Source organism: Lutra lutra, chromosome 5 (assembly GCF_902655055.1).
Source record: "Lutra lutra chromosome 5, mLutLut1.2, whole genome shotgun sequence".
Taxonomy (NCBI): Eukaryota; Metazoa; Chordata; class Mammalia; order Carnivora; family Mustelidae; genus Lutra; species Lutra lutra.
Window position 1 is genome coordinate 37,850,739 of NC_062282.1, and position 16,001 is coordinate 37,866,739.

Consider the following 16,001-nt stretch of genomic DNA (forward strand, 5'->3'; position numbering starts at 1 on the left):
TGCAACGTTTCTGAACCTCTTCAATAGAAAGAGCTAGGGGAGAGTTTCTTTTTTAAGGTAACCTCATATCACAAATTTATGCTGATATTTTTTAATTCAAAGCCAGAACCACAGAGTATCTCCTTTTCCCTAGCTTTCCCCCAAATTCCAATTCTCAATGACATCAGGAAGATTAGAAAGAGAATGTTTTACACTAAATCATTTGCTTTGCCCTATAATGCACACATGGACGTTTCAAATTAACAATACCAGAGCCGAGGGGACCCTGCGTAGTGCTGCCAATGTCCTGGTGGAGGACCTGAGGGCAGCACTGAATCTGAAATGTTTAAATCGGATACAAAACGGTTTCAGCAATGCAGACAATTAAATGTGTTGTTTTGGGCGATGGCGCTGTTGGTAAAACACGTCTCCTGATATCCTACACAAAAAAACAGATTTCCATCTGAGTATTAACCGACTCCTTCTGACAGCGATGCGGTCACAGCAATGACTGGTGAACAGCCAGATACTCTTGGATGGACTTCGTGATACTGCAGGGCAAGAGGATTCTGACAGATTAGGACCACGAGTTATCCACAAACAGATGGATATCCAGTCTGTTTTTCAGGGGTCTCTCCTTCCTCATTCGAAAATACGAAGGAGGGGTGCCTGGGTGGCTCAGTGGGTTAAGCCGCTGCCTTCGGCTCAGGTCATGATCTCAGAGTCCTGGGATCGAGCCCCGCATCGGGCTCTCTGCTCAGCAGAGCCTGCTTCCTCCTCTCTCTCTGCCTGCCTCTCTGCCTGCTTGTGATCTCTCTCTGTCAGATAAGTGAATAAAATCTTTAAAAAAAAAAGACGAAGGAAAAGTGGGCGCCAGAGATAACTCACCATTGTCCAAAGACTCCTTTCTTGCTTGTCGGGACCCAAACCGATCTCGGAGATGACCCCTCTACCACTGAGAAACTTGCCAAGAACAAACAGAAGCCTGTCACCGCAGGGGCTGCTGAAAAGCCGGCCCGTGGCCTGAAGGCCCTGGAGTATGTGGGCTGTTCTGCGCTCACCCAGGAAGGCCCAAAGAGCAATATCGGTTGCCCTGGAGCCTCCGGAACCCGGAAGAGCCGCAGCCGCGAGCTGCTGTGAACCGCTCTCCAGAGTCTTTCCCGCACAGCTGGTGTCGGCCTTGCGCTAAAAGCAACGTTAAATCAAACTCAAGAGTAAAGATGAAAATTCGTTTCCGCAGTCATGACAGATACCCCGCACCTACTCACGTGCACTCGTGGGAGACAAGGCCCACAGGTATGATCCTCTTCCGCTTCTCAGTACTAGTTCCTTTGAATAATTGTGTCTTGGGAGAACAGCGAACAATACTAGTTTTTGTTTGGTTGTTTCAGGGTTTTTTTTTTTTTTTTTCTCCCCTTAAAAGCAAAGCATGCTTGTGATGACTCCGTAACACACGAATTTGGGTCGTTGAAGCTGCTCCCAGCTCCATCCACTCTGAAGAATAAGCTGACACATTTAGGTTTTTTTTATTTTTTCCTTCCTCCCTCTCTCCCTCCCTCCCTTCCATTCTTCCTTCCTTCCTTCCTTCCTTCTTTCTTTCTTCCTTTTAATTTTTATTAACGTATAATATATTATTTGTTTCAGGGGTACAGGATTCATCAGTCTTACACAATTGACAGCACTCACCATAGCACATACCCTCCCCAATGTCCATCACTCAGTCATCCCATCCCTCCCAACCCCCTCCCCTCCAGCAGCCCTCAGTTTGTTTCCTGAGATTAAGAGTCTGTTATGGTTTGTCTCCCTCTCTGATTTCGTCTTGTTTCATTTTTCCCTCCCTTCCCCTATAATCCTCTGTCTTGTTTCTCAAATTCCTCATATCAGTGAGATCATATGATAATTCTCTTTCTCTGACTGACTTATCTCGCTTAGTGTAATACCCTCTAGTTCCACCCACATCATTGCAATTGCACAATTTTGTGTCTTTTTGATGGCTGCATAATATTCCATTGTATATATGTACCACATTGTTTTCATCCATTCATCTGTAGATGGACATCTAGGTTCCTTTCATAGTTTGGCTATTGTGGCATTGCTGCTATAAACACTCGGGTGCACGTGCCCCTTCGGATCACTACATTTTTATCTTTAAATACCCAGTAGTACAATTACTGGGTCATAGGGTAGCTCTATTTTCAACTTTTTGAGGAAGTTCCATACTGTTTTTCAGAGTGGCTGCAGCTTGCTTTCCCACCAATAGTTCAGGAGGGTTCCCCTTTCTCTGCATCCTCGCCAACATCTGTCATTTCCTGACTTGTTAATTTTAGCCATTCTGACTGGTATGAGGTGGTATCTCACTGTGGTTTTGATTTGTATTTCCCTGATGCCGAGTGATGTGGAGCACTTTTTCATGTGTCTGTTGGCCATTTGACTGTCTTCTTTGCAGAAATGTCTATTCATGTCTTCTGCCCATTTCTTGATTGGATTATTTGTTCTTTGGGTGTTGAGTTTGATAAGTTCTTTATAGATTTTGGATACTAGCCCTTTATCTGACATGTCATTTGCAGATATCTTCTCTCATTCTGTCAGTTGTCTTTTGGTTTTGTTGACTGTTTCCTTTGCTGTGAAAAAGCTTTTTACCTGGATGAAGTCCCAATGGTTCATTTTTGCCATTGCTTCCCTTGCCTTTGGTGATTATTTATTTATTTATTTATTTATTTATTTATTTATTGTGGGGCCAGGGAGGGTGTGTGAGGTTTGTTTTTATTTAGTCATGTTTTAAAAATTCATTAACCACTGGGCAGCCCTTAATGGGGGAAGGTTGGATTGATTCCACATTCCACTTCCTAGATCTAGTTTAGAAAAGTTGTTCTCTACCTGGTGCTCTTAAAAGGAATATAGCAGGGTGGCTCAGTGGGTTAAGCAACTGCCTTCGGCTCAGGTCATGATCCCAGCATCCTGGGATTGAGCCCCGCATTGGGCTCTCTGCTCAGCAGGCAGCCTGCTTCCCCCTCTCTGCCTGCGTCTCTGCCCACTTGTGATCTCTCTCTCTCTCTCTGTCAAATAAATAAATAAAATACTAAAAAGAAGTATAGCAAATGCCTCATTTAATAACCTACTCCTTTTTGAACTTTGCCTTTTCTCTCTACCCTTAAGTAGATCCAGTATTTGATGAGACTTGTAAACGTGGGTAGAAACTGTCTTGCCCCTCCTTTTTCCTAAGGAGCACTATATATGTGACTTTGACTTTAAGGAATGGTTTGCCATTTGCTAACTGTTTTTTTTTTTAAATTAATTTCTTTTTTAAAATTAATTTAAAAAAATTTATTTTTTAAAAATATTTTATTTATTTATTTGACAGAGAGAGAGATCACAAGTAGGCAGAGAGGCAGGCAGAGAGAGAGGGAGGAAGCAGGCTCCCTGCTGAGCAGAGAAACTGATGTGGGGCTCGATCCCAGGACCCTGAGATCATGACCTGAGCTGAAGGCAGAGGCTTTAACTCACTGAGCCACCCAGGTGCCCCTTGAAATTAATTTCTAACTTTTTCACTGATAGATGAAGAAAAGTATTTCACCTTTTGAAATACACCAAATGAATTGAGTACATAATTAAACACATTTTTTTCACTGTCAGTCATTGTCTTATATGCTTAGCATAGATGTCTAGCTTAATAGCATGGGATATGGTGTTCCTAGAACACAGCTGAAGATCTGGTAAATTGAGAAAATGCAAGGGGTGGCACCAGAAGACAGATGTCTAAAGAATGATATACATCCTCTTTCAAGTTGGGAGGGTGGAGACTTGCTTCATGAAGAAGATGGTTGGGGGGAGAACATTTAACAACAGGGACACCAGTCAGAGGAATCCCTTTATTTCTGTTTTGTATATGAGGAACCCTAGAGTAGCTAGTTAAGGCCCAGTCGTTTAATAAAAAGATCATGGAGTCTTATGAAGACTTCATAACTATGTGCTAGTAGGGATTTTATTTGCTTAGTTTGGTTTCAATTTCCAATTTTTAAAAAATGTTTAGGTAATCTTGTCCTCCCTCCCCAAATCCTAATTCTTGTGGGTTCATTACTGTTGAACCAATGCTTTCTCATGGCTCTGTTCTTTGTACATGCATTCTTTTCACATGTATTAAACAAACAAAACCCCCTTAAAAATACTAACACCTTTCTAATAATATTACTACTGAAATGTTATTCTTTTAACCTTTTTGTTCTTGATGTATATGCCACTAAGGATGTATAGACATTTGCTCTGTCTTAAGGTTACTCTGAATAGTTCATCTATTTGATTTTTATCAGCAGTTTGTTACGTTTTCAGGCTCATTTATTTTATCATATTTTAATTTTTAGTAATTAATTTATAAATGTAATTTTGTCTTGTATCTATGTACAATTTTCACATGATTTCAAATTACATTTAGAAAACAAATTATTGTTAAAGTAATTCAGCCTGTCCCATCAGCCTTTCTGCTTCTTCTCCCTGTGGATAGCCATTTAAACAGTGTATGGTTTGTCATTCTATTGTTTATGTTCAGTACATAATTGTAAATCTGTCCCAGTGATCTTATGTGGAGCCAGACTAGAGAGCCTTTAGTGTAGAAAATAATGAGCTAGAATGTTTTTTCGTCTTATAGAGCAAGGACTTTGTACAACATTTTTAAGGCTATATTTCCTGCGTCTAGATTAGAGGCTGGCGTATAGTAGATGGTTGGGTAACATGTGTTGAATGAATGAATGAATGAATGAATGAATAAATACTTGGTAGAATTTTGCAATCAGAAGAGTGAGAGAATCAAAGCTGTTCTTTTTTTGAAAACTTAATCTGACAGTATGTTTAAGGTAATTTGGAAGGAAAAACCGAACACTGAGAATTACTTAGTTAAGTGGATGATAGCAATTTTGAAAAAAACAAAAATAAAAAGAGTACGTGTGTGTGTGTGTGTGTGTGTGTAAATTTTGTGGGCAAGCAGCATGCTGTCCGGATTGGCTCTATTGATATCTGTTGGGTGTGCTTATGTTTCTGTGGTCAGCTCTCCTCACTTTCATCACTAGCAGGTGGCAGGCTTTGGCAAGAAGGGTAATTGTTGTCTGTGTCACCTCACTTCTCTTTGAGTATTTCATCTTTCATCCTACAGTGGACTCACTTGGGTTCTTTCCATCCCTAGTAGTCTCAGGGTATTGAGAACAGCAAAAGTCTGTACAAGGTGCAAGTGTTTACTAAGCCTCTGCTTGTGTCATGCTTGCCAAGTTCCCATTGGCCAAAGAAATCCACAATATCAACCCTGATTCAGGAAGTGTCCAGACAGACTCTAACTCTTGATGAGAAGAGAATTTACAGCCATTTTGAATTTTCTGGTGTGGGATGTATGTGAAACATGTGAATAAGGTCATCTCTTTCCTACAGCTTTTAATTCTAGTCACACACTTGTGTTAATTTATACCTCTGTGTCCTTTCTATGGTTTTTTCTGAAATGTTTCTGAGATGCATAGTCCATTTTGAGTTCTCTATCTTCCACAAAATCTGTCCTTACCAATATTTCACTTATGAGAGTTTCTTTAGTACTTCTGGCTTTTGTCTCAGTGATTGCCTTTTAATTATACACTTTATAACATATATTTATATCTTTTATATATTTGTATTACATTTTATATTTTTGCATTTTTTTTCTAAATTTTTTATGTATACTTCTGAATTCTCAACTAATTTGCCTTATTTTTCTATTGTAACCTCAATGAATTTAGAATAGTGTTATACGTACTCTATAAATAATTGTTAACTTGAATTTTGGATTGACCTAGAGAACCCTTCTGAAACTGGATATCACCAAAGCCCTCTTTATTTTGCTTTCCAATGGATCTGTCCGCTTATGATTTACTATGTCTAAAAACAGTGGCTAAGGAAATCTGGTTAAATTCGGTAGACTACCCATTTTTAAGTAGGATTAATAGGATTGAATCCATTAAAAATTAAATATTTGTAATTATGTTTTTGGAATTACCTTACATGTGCAATAAGACCAACTAGAAGTAAGACATAAAATATCTGTGCTAGGGCATGTGTATGGCTGAGGAGGAGTCTTTCAGTGGTTCAAGTAGTGAAAACAAAGCAAGCAACAAAGATTGTGGTGATTCAGGATGTGTCATTGGAAAGCTCCTTAATTTCCTTTAGCAAAAGGTCATGTTGGGGACATCTCAAGGAGAGGTGGAGGTATTTGTGTGAGGCAGAAAAATAAAGATAAGTGCTAAGAGGGAAGGTAGAAGAGAGGAGAGAAAATAGTGCCAGGCTAGAACAGCAGTATCAACAAACATCTGGTTCTGATTTAGCTTCCTGTGTCCTGAGGAAGAGTACTCAGGAGTTCCCAGAAGAGGAAGGAATAAAGACACCCTTTCCTTCTTATCTTCTCTGGAAATTTCAGAAGAGAGTGATGGTAAAGGGAGAGAGCCGAGGTGGGGTGCAATCATTCTTGGTTCTAGAAGACAGAAAGGAGACATGAAATGGGATGTGTGCAGGGGCACTTTTGTGGCTCAGTCTGTTAAGCATCTGCCTTCAACTTAGGTCATGATCTCAGATCCTGGGATCAAGCCCCACATCAGGCTCCCAGCTCAGTGGGGAGTCTGCTTCTCCCTCTCCTTCTGCCCCTCTCCCCCCATGCGCTCTCTCTCTCTCCTTCTATGTCTCTCTCCTCTCAAATAAGTAAAATTAATTCAAAAAAAAAAAAAAAAAAAAAAGAAAGAGAGAGAGAGAGAGAAAGAAAGAAGTGGGATTTGTGCAAAAGCATCTTCTCTTAAGCCAGCAGTGATCCCTGGTTGAAGAGATCAGTACCTAACTTTGGATGAATTACATTAAAACTAAAACTGCCTATGAGGTCTGACTCTAATAGGTTTTTGTGAAGTGCTTGATTATTGGGGAGTATGGTGATTGGATATGATAAATTGTAGGATTTTTCTGCATGAGAGATCTATAAAATTTTTGTTTTGTTTGTCTGGAGACTGTCAACCTAGACTAAAGTAAACCTCAAAAGTCTTCATTGATCTCCTGTAGAAGAAAATGACTACAAGGAGTTAACATATATATATGGAAAGAAATGAGGCTTAGCAAAAGGCATAGCAATTCATCAATGAGAGCTATATTAGTATCCAGAAGTCTAATGGATGCTATCTGTCAATAATTGTTGGAGACTGCTTGTCAACAAATTGGATTGTTTGCCATAGACACTGACAAATTGTATTACAAGGACCTTGAATTTTTGCATACATTTAAAATATTTATGTGAATATACATAGGCACATATATATTTGTAATGAGAGTGTTTTCCTGCATTTTAAAGTTTCAGGATTTGTCCAATAGGGCCTGAAGTCATTTCACCAAATGGTGGAACTTATCATGACATTTATACACTCTAACATCCAATCATCTTGGTTTTAATGAAAATATTTTCCTTAAATATTTTGAAAGTAAAGCATCTTCACTGAATCAAAACTGACATTTTAATTTGAACTCTCCAGTCTGAAAGAAGTTCGCAGTCAAAAGTTGTCATTAAAAAAACTCAATGAAATGAAAAATAATGATATGCTGGCTTGTGCCTACAGGCATTTGGAATAGAAGTGCTAAAGATACTGTATTTTAATGCTCAGTTGGCTTCTTTTCAGGCAGGGATTAAGTGGGAGGCAGCTCCTGGAGCTATGGAAAGGGCCATGGCCTGAAACTCAGAAGAGCTGCATTTAAGACAGAGCTGTGTCATTTATCAATGGGATGACTTTGCTCAAGTAACTTAGTTTCTTCATCCTTAAAATTGGGGTGATCATAGATATGTCACAGAGCCTTAAACAACAATGCATGCAAAAGCGTTACAAACAAAATTTTATGCAAATGTTAAGATTGTTGGAGATATTCCCTATTTTCTAATAAATGGTATTGTTTATATTCAAGTTCTATAAAAATTAATACACATTTATTTTGATTACCTCATTGAAAGAGCAATACATGGTTAAGGTAAAATAGAAAAAGCAGAAAATTAAAACAAAGCAAAAAGAGGAACTGAGAATCACCCATCATCATTCTAAATAATTATTATCACGTTTATGTGATTTTCATCTAAACTTTTGCTTCTGCATATAAGTTTTTGAAAGTATACTATTATTGTAGCACACAATATACAGTATGTAGTTTGTACCTTTTCCCTTAACATTATGTTTTTAGGATGTACTTCATAGTACTTCATGTACTTCATAGGATTGGGTAAATTCATATATATTCCTTTATGTGAATGAACCATAATTATAATTTACCTATTTCCCTATTAGCTGAACAAAGACTTTAGGATTTTCCAGTATCTCAAAGAGATGACTATTCTTTTCTATTACTCCTTGTAAACATTCACTAGTATTTCTGGATGAAAGAGTAAATAGCATTTTGAGCCTTTTAATATAAACTGCCAACTTGCCTTCTAGGCTGACTGCCAGTTTCTATTTTTCCTTGTCGTGTTTAAAGGTGCCTGTTTCCCCACATCTGAATCAATATTGGGCATTACAATAATTAAAAAAAATCCGTATCAAGGTCATAGGTGAAAATATTATCTCACTTTTTAATTAGCATTTAACCCAATATATCAAATACAGTTGTAATTCTTTTTAAATTGCTTGTTCATGACAATGGTCCAACATTTTCTCATTAATTTTTAGGAGATCTTTACACATTAAAGTTATTAAACCCTTCTTGTATATGTTGTGAATATGTTTTTCCACTTTCTCATTGCTTTTAAATTGTGTGTATGATGATTTAAAAAATGATGTATGCATTTTCAATTCATAGGTAGTGCTTTATTTATCTGGTATTGTCAACCAATGAGGAATATCACCTAAAGAAAGTTTCCAAATAACTGAGGCTTTTTTTTTTTTTTTTTGGTAACAGAAAGACAATTTTTAAATGAAAAATTGTTGAAATGAAAAGTCATTCTAAATTGTGTAATCTACCTCCTTCCCTCCTTGCATAAATTGTACTGCACAAAATTATAAAAATGTTTCCTATATATATATAAATTTGGTCTTCCAAACAACCTTGCAAAATAGTTACTCTTACCTCCTTTTGTAGCTGGGGCCACTGTGGTTACAGGAACAATAGATAAAAGACCCAGCCTATGATCTGAACCTAAGTTTAAACCCACTGCTTTTTATGGTATACTCAACACACTTCTATTGTGTATTAATATTCTGAAGCCCTCAAGTCTATAAAAACATCCAGGGCTGTATTTGCATGATATCTGCTTTTTAGGTTTGCGGATATTTCTTTTAAAATAGATTTTTATATGTGCTCCCTCAGTTTCAGTAAGGGAACGCTAAATGTGTCCTGCTTTCAGCTTCCTTGCTTCTGACATGGGCAACAATAACAAATAAATACAGACGGTCACTGTGTGCCAGCCCCTGTAATGACTGCTTGGCGCTTTTCCCTACCCATGTTTTGATTTGCTACTCTTAATCTGTCATAGGGTAGAAAATGCATAACCAGATTTGTAAAAACGATGTACAAGGAATGAGTAAACTTCTTTTTGAGCAAAGTCCAAGAGGCTTTTCTGTAAGTAAAACTCAGGAGTGTCTTTTGCCTCAACCTGACTCTCTAATATTCTGATGTTTGCAGCACTCCCTGCAGTTGATAGTTTAGTAACTTTATCCCATTTAGTCCTTAATATGACGCTGCGGATTAGAATAATAATCCATTTTTACCTTCCAGTCGAGAAAAGTGAAGTTTAAAGAAAAGAAGTAACTTGTCCAAGATCCTGTTACCTCGATTTTGTGGCTTCTGTTCAGAACTCTTTAATTGTTAACCTTAGGCTGGATGGCAAGGCAAGTGGTTTTAACTGAAGAATTACTGTGTCTCAGCAGCATTCAGTGGTGGTGATGGGACTGGAGAATGTGAAAGGTAGCGTGTGGTCACAATGTTTGTTTATGAGCTGTAAGCTTTAAAGAAGATCTATACATTTTAAGATAAGGTTGAATTTACACTATAACATGATGTCTGTTTGAGAGCGTTCTTACCTTGCCAAAAGACAAACATCTAGTGCTCTGCTAAAGATATTTGCAGTGTACTACAAATAATGGTCCTATTGTGATGAGAATATTTATGTAGAATAAATAATACACAATTATAATTTGTATTTTTTAAAGATTTTATTTATTTATTTGACAGAGAGAGAGAGTGAGCACACAAGCAAGGGGAGCAGCAGAGGCAGAAGGAGAAGCAGGCTCCCCACTGAGCAGGGAGCCTGACTCAGGGTTTCATTCCAGAACCCTGGGATCATGACCTGAGCCAAAGGCAGTCAGTTATCCAACTGAGCCACACAAGTGCCCCTGTAATTGGTATTTGATGGTGATGAATCAACTCTCTCTCTCTCTCTCTCTCTCTCTCTCTCTCTCTATATATATATATATATATATATAATGTTTATCATTATACCCAGTACCATGTTATATGATAGAGTTGGGTGGATGAGAGTATAGTTGGGGAAAGAGTACTAAAATGTTGGATATATATTACAGAATAATATTAGCATGCCCATTTGTATTTACAAAGTGCTGTTGTTTCAGGTTTATTCCTAGGTGGGTTCCAAACTCAAAGAGATCAATGGAAGTCAAATAAAAACTTACTTTGGATTGCACATGAAGGTCAGATTTTAATAAAGAATGAGAGATTAAGGGTTGATGGGGGGAGGGGGTTGGGAGGGGGGGGTGGGGTTATGGATCTTGGGGAGGGTATGTGCTATGGTGAGTGCTGTGAAGTGTGTAAACCTGGCGATTCACAGACCTATACCCCTGGGGATAAAAATATATGTTTATAAAGCTGTAAAAAAAAAAAAAAAAAAGAAAAAAGAAAAAAGAAAAAAGAAAGGATGAATACCCAAGTTTAGTAGCAACATGGACGGGACTGGAAGAGATTATGCTGAGTGAAATAAGTCAAGCAGAGAGAGTCAATTATCATATGGTTTCACTTATTTGTGGAGCATAACAAATAGCATGGAGGACAAGGGGAGATGGAGAGGAGAAGGGAGTTGAGGGAAATTGGAAGGGGAGGTGAACCATGAGAGACTATGGACTCTGAAAAACGATCTGAGAATTTTGAAGGGGTGGGGGGTGGGAGGTTGGGGGCACCAGGTGGTGGGTATTGTAGAGGGCACGGATTGCATGGAGCACTGGGTGTGGTGCAAAAATAATGAATACTGTTATGCTGAAAAAATAAAAAAATTAAAAAAAAAAAAAAGAATGAGAGAAAAATCTTTTTGCTAGGTAGGGAGTAATATTATATTGGTTGTTGGTTGGTGGCAAATAACAAAATTGACTCTTGATAACCAGAACTACAAAGAGATTTTAGGTAGCTTCCATTAATAAACAGCAGAGTTAAAAAAAAAAAAAAAATCAGCCCCCCCCCCTTTTTTAGAGAGAGAGAACATGTGCAAGCACAGGGTTGAGGGGCACAGGGAGAGGAGAGAAATAATCTTTTTTTTTAATACTTTTTTAAAAATCGGGGCGCCTGGGTGGCTCAGTGGGTTAAGCCGCTGCCTTCGGCTCAGGTCATGATCTCGGAGTCCTGGGATCGAGCCCCGCATCGGGCTCTCTGCTCATCGGGGAGCCTGCTTCCTCCTCTCTCTCTGCCTGCCTCTCTGCCTGCTTGTGATCTCTCTGTCAAATAAATAAATAAAATCTTAAAAAAAAATACTTTTTTAAAAATAAACATAATATATTTTTATCCCCAGGGTACAGGTCTGTGAATCGCCAGGTTTACACACTTCACAGCACTCACCATAGCACATACCCTCCCCACTGTCCATAACCCCACCCCCCCTCCCAACCCCCCTCCCCCCATCAACCCTCAGTTTGTTTTGTGTGATTAAGAGTCACTTATGGTTTGTCTCCCTCCCAATCCCATCTTGTTTCATTTACTCTTCTCCTACCCCCTTAACCCCCCATGTTGCATCTCCTCTCCCTCATATCAGGGAGATCATATGATAGTTGTCTTTCTCCGATTGACTTATTTCGCTAAGCATGATACCCTCTAGTTCCATCCATGTGGTTGCAAATGGCAAGATTTCATTTCTTTTGATGGCTGCATAGTGTTCCATTGTGTATATATACCACATCTTCTTTATCCATTCATCTGTTGATGGACATCTAGGTTCTTTCCATAGTTTGGCTATTGCTGCTATGAACATTCGGGTGCATGTGCCCCTTGGGATCACTACGTTTGTATCTTTAGGGTAAATACCCAGTAGTGCAGTTGCTGGGTCATAGGGTAGTTCTATTTTCAACTTTTTGAGGAACCTCCATGCGAGAGAAATAATCTTAAGCAGGCTCCACACCCAGTGTGGAACCCAATATGGGTTCTGTCTCACAACCCTGAGATCATGAACTGAGAGGAAACTAAGAGTTGGACACCTAATGGACTAAGCCACCCAGGCACCCCAAGAGAAACATATTTTAAACTTTGGCTGTGTACTAATATTTAAAAGGCGCTGGGTGGTCTACTTCATGTGGTATAACTCCCTCCATCTTGATTTGAGATATGGTACTGTGATGGCTAATTCTTTGTGTAATTCCTTTAAGAAGAAATTCTTTATTTCTTAGCTGGGCCATGGATTACCCAGATATTTGATCAAATATTATTCTGGATGTTTCTGTGATGGGGTTTTTGTTTTGTTTTGCTTTTTACAAACTTACTGATGTTGTTGTTTTTTATATTGCTACATTTTTATTTAAATTCCAGTTAGTTAATTTGCAATGTAATATTGGTTTCTGATGTAGAATTGAGTGATTCATCACTTACATACAACACCCAGTGCTCATTTGTGACGGTGTTTTTGAATGAGATTCATATTTAAATTGGTGGACTTCATGCAAATCACATGGCCCTCCAACATGTGAATGAGCCCCATCCAGTCAGTGGTAGACATGAATAGAACAAGGTGGACCACTCTGGAGCAAGAGAGACTTTTCCAGCAACTGCCTTTGGACTTCATCTGCAACATCGGCTTTTCCTGGTTCTACAGCAAATAGCTTTTAGACTTGAACTAAAATATTGGTTCTCCTGGGTTTTCAGCCTGCTGCCACCACTTTAAATTTTGGATTTGCCAGTCTCCATAATCATGTAGCCAATTCCTTATAATAAATGTTTTTCTGTATATTTGCACATGCTACTGTATTCTTATTTCTGGAGAACCTTGACTGACGCAGGTATGGCATAACATTTTTGTGTAAAAACTCTTCAAAAGTGCTCTATTACCTACAGATTGAAAAACTTCTTAGCTCCTTAATGATCTAGTCTCTTGGAATTATGAAATACTTGGAATTCTCGAAAGGGGTCATGCTTTTTCTTGCACATGCTGACCCTTCCATCTCATGTGCTTTTATGCTGCTTGTTTGTCTGGAAAAGTCTTATCCTTTGGTTCTCAACCAGTTATCCTCAACCAGTTTGGAGAGTATTGCCAGAAAACCAGTTTAAAGCTAAATTCTATTATTTAGAAGCACCTGTTCATCTTCTTACACCATTTATCATATTTTATAGTTATTTGTTCATATGTCTGTCCTCCCCATCAAACTCCGAACTTCATGAGGTAAGCGATCTTATTGTTCATGTTTATAGTATTTAGTAAAACTCCTGGCAGCATTAATAACAAGCCCATACTGGTATAGTATTCTTCCAATCAAAGACTCATTCTGTTGTGTGTGCTTCTGGCCACACAGTAGTTAGCCTTCCTGGGAATATTAACGGTTGCTAGAGTCTGAACTTATGTGGATGTTCATTACCATCGAATTTCTAATATATGCCTCAATAATTGTGAATAATAATAACAAAAGCTAAATAGACAGCCTTTATTTATTTAGAATAGTATAGATTGTGGGGTATCTTCAAAGATGATCTTTGAGGCCATTAGGACAAATAAGTTCTCAGAAGATTTGTTTTGAATGTTGAAAACCTAAGTAAATATGGAAGGATTTTCTTTCTATCACAAAAAATTTCTAGGTCATCCTTAGTTATAATACCTCCTTGTGTATTTATTTAAAGTTGGTTTTTACCTCCTTGACAGCATAGCATGATTGGCTGTCGAGAAATAAAAAATTTCAGTTTATAAACCTCTGTAGTAAAGATCAGTCTGAAGTAACAATGAGAAAAATATGCTGACATTGAAAAAAATTATATTAATGTGTATGTCTCAGAGCACACTATCAGTTGAAGTTGGCTTTATCTGAACCCGCTGGTGGAGGAGGAGATGTTAAAAAAGTTATGGGGAGATTCTGGGTTATTGTGAGTCATCATATATTCTTTTCAAATGAGGTGTACTTTTTTTTCTTAATGTGATTCTTTCATGAGAAAATCTTCTGGGGGTTTCCAGCCTCTTCTGGTGTGTCTCTTTTGTCTGCCATCCTAATACCACCAAATCATCATTCAAATAAAGCAGCAGAACCATGATTCTTAATCCCTTTCTTAGATCACACAAACTGTTGTTTCACCAACGCTTCAAATCCATTAAATACACAAAAATTAAATTATATATATACACATACGTATATATGTATGGATATTGGTGTCACTTCACAAAGTCCCTGGAATTGGACAGTAACTGCTGTGAAATGGAGCATTTTATCAGAGTCATAGCAATTTGTCTTCATTGGCAATTATTATTATTATTACTCATTTCATTCCATCCTGTTCTGCCATCTTAGCCTAGACTCATTTGCTCCCAACATTACTTCTGATAATGCAATTTCTAAGAATAGAACATGCTCCGGAGGTGTAAAATTCTCATGAATGAAGACTTGATTGTTCTCAATGGAGCCTGACAGCTCTGTGCACCAGGTCTTCTGGAAAGTAAAAAGTTCTTTCTTTGTTCCTGGCCTAAGTCCTCACAATCAATCAAAACTTTACACAGTTCCTAAAGACATTGTTCCTGCAGACAAACTTCAATATAAGATCACTAAGCAAATACTTTTCTGCTTGCAATGATGTCCAGTGGGTCTGGTGTGCCCAGAACTCTGTTCGGAACAGGTCTTTGAGGGTGAGGGTAAGACTCAGTTGCAACAGCTTTCAGCAGGCTGACTTTGTTTCCTCCCTACTTTGGAGTATAGATTTTCATCATTTTTAATAATTACATAGTCTCCCACACACTGATTATTTATTTATTTATTTGACTTCTCACTGTTGGGACATCTTTATACATAAACTACTTTGAGTAGTTTCGGCAAACTACTCTTATTATTTCCTTGGATTCCTTTCCAGACTTGTAGTTGCTGAGTCAAAGAATATAGTTGTAAGGTCTTTGGTTTGTACTGTCAAATTGCCTTCTAGAAATGTATCAATTTGTAGTTGTGCTAGTCATGATTGATCAGACAGTATTCTGTATCTTGCTCTAAAACATATTTTTTAACAAATTCAGACTTAATAAACAATAAACTATTCACAATTGTTTCACAACAATTTAGTAAAGATTATGTCACCATATCTTTCCTTATTTGGAAGAAATCCAAAATTTATAGTAGACCTTATATGAAAACAAATTAAAAATTAACTACTTTTTGTAAAAGTGATATGCTCTGATTTCAGAATCGAGAAAGACAGCAGGAATACTGGAAGAACCTGCCTTGTGGAAATTCTCGTGTTTTCAGTATTTGTTTCAGTTTCTCTATTTATATGGGTGTCTCAAATTTTAAAAAATTTTTTATTTAAATTCCAGTCAGTTAACATGTAGTGTAATATTAGTTTCAGGTACACAATATAGTGATTCAATACTTCCATACATCACCCCATGTTCATCACAAGTGCCCTACTTAATCCCAATCACCTATTCAATCCAAACCCCCACCCACCTCCTTGGTAACCATCAGTTTGTTCTCCAGAGTTAAGAGACTCTTTTTTTCCCTTTTCTTGTTTGTTTTATTTCTTAGATTCCACCTGCGAGTGAAGTCATATGGTATTTGACTTTCTTTGACAGACTTATTTCACTTAGCATAATATGCCTCCAGCATCATCCA

General features: G+C 37.9%; 1 pseudogene; it reads left to right on the forward strand.

The window, feature by feature from the left end:
• The first annotated feature begins 353 nt into the window (after positions 1 to 353).
• On the forward strand, positions 354 to 1,168 carry LOC125101133 (cell division control protein 42 homolog; annotated as a pseudogene).
• The last annotated feature ends 14,833 nt before the right edge of the window (positions 1,169 to 16,001 follow it).